This window comes from Mustela nivalis, assembly GCF_964662115.1.
Source record: "Mustela nivalis genome assembly, chromosome: 10".
NCBI lineage: Eukaryota > Metazoa > Chordata > Mammalia > Carnivora > Mustelidae > Mustela > Mustela nivalis.
The window spans coordinates 97,418,828-97,424,827 of NC_139029.1; positions in this window are offsets into that span (position 1 = coordinate 97,418,828).

Genomic DNA, 6,000 nt, shown 5'->3' on the forward strand with positions numbered 1-6,000 from the left:
TGGTGGAGCGGTTGGATGGGATGAATTAGGTTTAAAGGGGAAAGTGGTTTTTGAGCTGATCTTTAAGGATACATAGTATTTCAGTGGCCAGAGGGATTTCAAATGGAGTGTGGAAATCCCCACCAGCACTGCAATACAGAGTTATATAATAAATCTATAAAGAGAAATAAAAACTCTGGGCTCAGGTTAGGCACTAGAGGACTGTAAATGACAGTTTGTAAGCTTGCACTTTATCTGGGAAGGAAAAGCCTTTGCAAAAGATTTTTGAGGAGAAAACATATGATCCACATTTTACACTCTAAAAAGAGTTATCTGAAGTATTATATAAATTGACTTTGAGAGGTAAGCGATAGGAGGCAGGGAGATAAGTAATGGTGCTGTTGCAAGAGCTCAAGCAGGAGGTAATGAGGTCTAAACTTCGTGCCTTTGTATCTGATACAGGACTTAGCAGAGCTCCTTGCTCATAGCAAGTGCCAATAAAATGTTTTGACCAAATAAAAGAATGAAAAATGAATCACATCAGTGTGACAGAGTTGATGTTTAGATGTGAGGCAGTCTAATAATGGCCTGTTGTTCTTGTTCACATTGCTAAAGAGAGAGACTGGCTGAGGGACCAATCAGGGTTTCCTGCGGCACAGCTAGATTAGAAAAGCCTGCCTTCCTTGTGGTTAAGTCTGTCCAACTCCATGAAAATAGGTCAACATCTCCTGTTTCCAACTGGTTAGGTCCACTACAAAGATGTACCAGGCCAAGCTGGAGGAGGGCACCAACTTTATTTCATGACTAGTCAAGTCAGAACCAAAAATAGCCAACATTTATTGAGCACTTAATGTGACAAGAATCGTTTTATGAAATTTGATGTTTTGTCTCTTTTATTTTATTTTAAATATTTTATTTATTTATTTGACAGAGAGCGATCATAAGTAGGCAGAGAGGCAGGCAGAGAGAGAGGAGGAAGTAAATTCCGTGCTGAGCAGAGAGCCCGATGCTGGGATCATGACCTGAGCTGAAGGCAGAGGCTTTAACCCACTGAGCCACCCAGATGTCCCTGTTTTGTCTCTTTTAATCTTCACTACAATACTCTGAGGATTGAGCGCCTGGGTGGCTCAGTGGGTTAAGCCGCTGCCTTCGGCTCAGGTCATGATCTCGGGGTCCTGGGATCGAGTCCCGCGTCGGGCTCTCTGCTCAGCAGGGAGCCTGCTTCCTCCTCTCTCTCTCTCTGCCTGCCTCTCTACCTACTTGTGATCTCTCTCTGTCAAATAAATAAAAATCTTAAAAAAAAAATACTCTGAGGATTATGCAATTATTTCCTTCATTTAACAAATGAAGAAACCAAGACACATAAAGGTCATTTTTCCCAAGGTTGCAGAGTTGAAATTTGTATTAGGTAGTAACTTCAGTCCCACTCTTAACCTCAATGCTAAAAGAGAGATGGTGAAAATATGCTTGGAACCTTCACAGCTTGATACTAAGCAGCTTTGGAAATACTAACCATTTCCCTTTTGTTCTTAGTCTCCAGCCCGGCAAGTCACCCTATCGTTACTTTCTTTTCTTTTTCAATTCTCTAATTTCCCTTTTTTTTGACTGTTAGCACCCAAATCATTTGTTTGTTTGTTCTTTAATTTTTTAAATTTATTTTCAGCATAACAGTAGTCATTGTTTTTGCACCACACCCAGTGCTCCATGCAATCTGTGCCCTCTCTAATACCCACCACCTGCTTCCCCAACCTCCCACCCCCCCCCTTCAAACCCCTCAGATTGTTTTTCAGAGTCCATAGTCTCTCAGAGATGGTTCACCTCCCCTTCCAATTTCTCTAAACTCCTTTCTCCTCTCTAACTCCCCTTGTCATCCATGCTATTTGTTATGCTCCACAAATAAGTGAACCATATGATAATTGACTCTCTCTGCTTGACTTATTTCACTCAGCATCATTTCTTCCAGTCCCGTCCATGTTGCTACAAAAGTTGGGTATTCATCCTTTTTGATGGAGGCATAATACTCCAGTGTATATGGACCACATCTTCCTTATCCATTCGTCCCTTGAGGGGCATCTTGGTTCTTTCCATAGTTTGGGGACCGTGGCCATTGCTGCTATAAACATTGGGGTACAGATAACCCTTCTTTTCACTACATCTGCATTTTGGGGGTAAATACCCAGTAGTGCAATTGCAGGGTCATAGGGAAGCTCTATTTTTAATTTCTTGAGGAATCTCCACACTGTTCTCCAAAGAGGCTGCACCAACTTGCATTCCCACCAACAGTATAAGAGGGTTGCCCTTTCTCCACATCCCCTCCAACACATTTTGTTTCCTGTCTTGCTAATTTTGGCCATTCTAACTGGTGTAAGGTCATATCTCAGTGTGGTTTTAATTTGAATTTCCCTGAGGACTAGTGATGATGAACATTTTTTCATGTGTCTGATAGCCATTTGTATGTCTTCATTGGAGAAGTGTCTGTTCATATCTTCTGCCCATTTTTTGATATGATTGTCTGTTTTGTGTGTGTTGAGTTTGAGGAGTTCTTTATAGATCCTGGATATCAATCTTTTGTCTGTACTGTCATTTGCAAATATCTTCTCCCATTCTGTGGGTTGCCTCTTTGTTTTGTCGACTGTTTCCTTTGCTGCACAGAAGCTTTTGATTTTGATGAAGTCCCAAAAGTTCATCTTCGCTTTTGTTTCCATTGCCTTTGGAGACATAACTTGAAAGAAGTTGCTGTGGCTGATATCGAAGAGATTACTGCCTATGTTCTCCTCTAGGATTCTGATGGATTCCTGTCTCACGTTGAGGTCTTTTATTCATTTTGATTTTATCTTTGTGTACGGTGTAAGGAAATGGTCGAGTTTCATTCTTCTACATATAGCTGTCCAGTTTTCCCAGCACCATTTATTGAAGAGACTGTTTTTTTCCCACTGTCTATTTTTACCCATTTTGTCGAAGATTATGTGACCATAGAGTTGAGGGTCCATATCTGGGCTCTCTACTCTCTTCCACTGGTCTATGTGTCTGTTTATATGCCAGTACCATGTTGTCTTGGTGATCACAGCTTTGTAGTAAAGCTTGAAATCAGGTAGCGTGATGCCCCCAGTTTTATTTTTGTTTTTCAACATTTCCTTAGTGATTCGGGGTCTCTTCTGGTTCCATACAAATTTTTGGATTATTTGCTCCAGCTCTTTGAAAAATACTGGTGGAATTTTGATCGGAATGGCATTAAAAGTATAGATTGCTCTAGGCAGTATAGACATTTTAACAATGTTTATTCTTCCAATCCAAGAGCATGGAATGGTCTTCCATCTTTTTGTGTCTTCTTCAATTTCATTCATGAGTATTCTGTAGTTCCTCGAGTACAGATCCTTTACCTCTTTGGTTAGGTTTATTCCCAGATATCTTATGGTTCTTCGTGCTATAGTAAATGGAATCAATTCTCTAATTTCCCTTTCTGTATTTTCATCGTTAGTGTATAAGAAAACCACTGATTTCTGTACATTGACTTTGTATCCTACCATGTTACTTAATTGCTGTATGAGTTCTAGTAGTTTGGGGGTGTCTTTTGGGTTTTCCATATAAAGAATCATGTCATCTGTGAAGAGAGAGAGATTGACTTTTTCATTGCCAATTTGGATACATTTTATTTCTCTTTGTTGTCTAATTGCTGTTGATAGGACTTCTAATACTATGTTGAACAAGAGTGGTGAGAGTGGGCATCCTTGTCGTGTTCCTGATCTCAACAGGAAGGCTGCAAGCTTTTTCCCATTGAGGATGATATTTTCTGTGGGTCTTTCATAGATAGATTTGATGAAGTTCAGGAATGTTCCCTCTATCCCTATACTTTGAAGCGTTTTAATCAGGAACGGATGCTCGATTTCGTCAAATGCTTTTTCTGCATCAATTGAGAGGACCATGTGGTTCTTCTCTCTTCTCTTATTAATTTGTTCTATCACATTGATTGATTTGTGAATGTTGAACCATCCTTGGAGCCCAGAGATGGATAATCTTTTTAATGTGCTGTTGGACCCTGTTTGCTAGGATCTTGTTGAGAATCTTAGCATCGATATTCATCAGTGATATTGGTCTGAAATTCTCCTTTTTGGTGTGGTCTTTGCCTGTTTTGGAGATCAGGGTAATGCTGGCTTCATAAAAAGAGTCTGGAAGTTTTCCTTCTGCTTCAATTTTTTGATACAGCTTCAGGAGAATAGGTGTTTTTCTTCTTTGAATGTTTGGTAGAATTCCCCAGGGATTCCATCAGGTCCTGGGCTCTTGTTTTTGGGGAGGTTTTTGATCACTGCTTCAATCTCGTTACTAGATATAAGTCTATTCAGGTTGTCAATTTCTTCCTGGTTCAATTTTGGGAGTTTATAGTTTTCCAGGAATGCATCTATTTTATCTAGCTTGCTTAGCTTATTGGCATAAAACTGTTGATAATAACTTCTGATTATTGTTTCTACTTCCTTGGTGTTAGTTGTGATCTCTCCCTTTTCATTCATAATTGTATTAATTTGGGCTTTTTCTTTTTTCTTTTGGATTAGTGTGGCCAATGGTTTATCAATCTTATTGATTCTTTCAAAAAACCAGCTGCTAGTTTCATTGATACATTTACTGTATCTCTGGTTTCTACCTCCTTGATCTCAGCTTTAATCTTGATTATTTCCATTCTTATGTGTGGAGTTGGTTTGATTTTGTTGATTCTCCAGTTTTTTAAGGTGTAGAGACAGCTGGTGTATTCTGGATTTTTCAATTTTTTTGAGGGAGGCTTGGATGGTTATGTATTTCCCCCTTAGGACCGCCTTTGCTGTATCCCATAGGTTTGGGCCAAAGTGTCTTCATTCTCATTGGTTTCCATGAATTGTTTCAGTTCTTCTTTGATCTCCTGGTTGATCCAAGCATTCTTAAGCAAGGTGGTCTTTAGCTTCCAGGTGTTTGAGTTCCTTCCAAACTTTTCCTTGTGATTGAGCTCCAGTTTCAAAGCATTGTGATCTGAGCGTATGCAGGGAATAATCTCAGTCTTTTGGTATCGACTGAGTCCTGATTTGTCACCTAGTATATGGTCTATTCTTGAGAAGGTTCCATTTGCACTTGAGAAGAATGAGTATTCTGTTGTTTTAGGGTGTAATGTTCTGTATATATCTATGAGGTCCATCTGGTCCAATGTGTCATTCAATACTCTTGTTTCTTTATTGATTTTCTGCTTCAATGATCTGTCTATTACTGAGAGAGGTGTGTTAAGATCTCCTACTATTAATGTATTCATATCAATATGACTCTTTATCTTGATTAACAGTTTTTTTTATGTAATTGGCTGCTCCCATATCGGGGGCATATATAATTGTTAGATCATCTGGGTGGATAGTCCCTTTAAGAATGATGTAGTGTCCTTCTGTATCTCTGACTACAGTCGTTAGTTTAAAATCTAATTTGTCTGATATGAGAATCGCTACCCCAGCCTTCTTTTGAGGCCCATTGGCATGAAAGATGCTTCTCCATCCCTTCACTTTCAGTCTGGGTGTATCCTTAGGTTCAAAATGGTCTCTTGTAGACAACATGGATGGGTCCTGTCATTTTATCCAATCTGCAACCCTGTGCCATTTTATGGGCGCATTGAGGCCATTCACATTGAGAGTGATTATTGATAGATAGGTTTTTATTGACATTGTGTTACCTTTGAAGTCTTTATTTCTGTTAATTGTCTCTATATGTCTATTCAGTGCTTTTATTAGGATTTTTCCTCTTTTATAGAACCTCCCTTAATTTTTCCTGCAGTGTCGGCTTGGTGGTTGCATAGTCTTTTAAGCCTTGCCGGTCTTGGAATCTCTTTATCTCTCCATCCATTTTGAATGTCAGTCTTGCTGGATAAAGTATTCTTGGCTGCACGTTCTTCTCATTTAGTGCCCTGAATATATCTTGCCAGCCCTTTCTGGCTTGCCAGGTCTCTGTGAACAGGTCTGATGTTATTCTGATGGGCTTTCCTCTGTAAGTAAGGAGCCTCTTTGTCCTAGCAGCTTT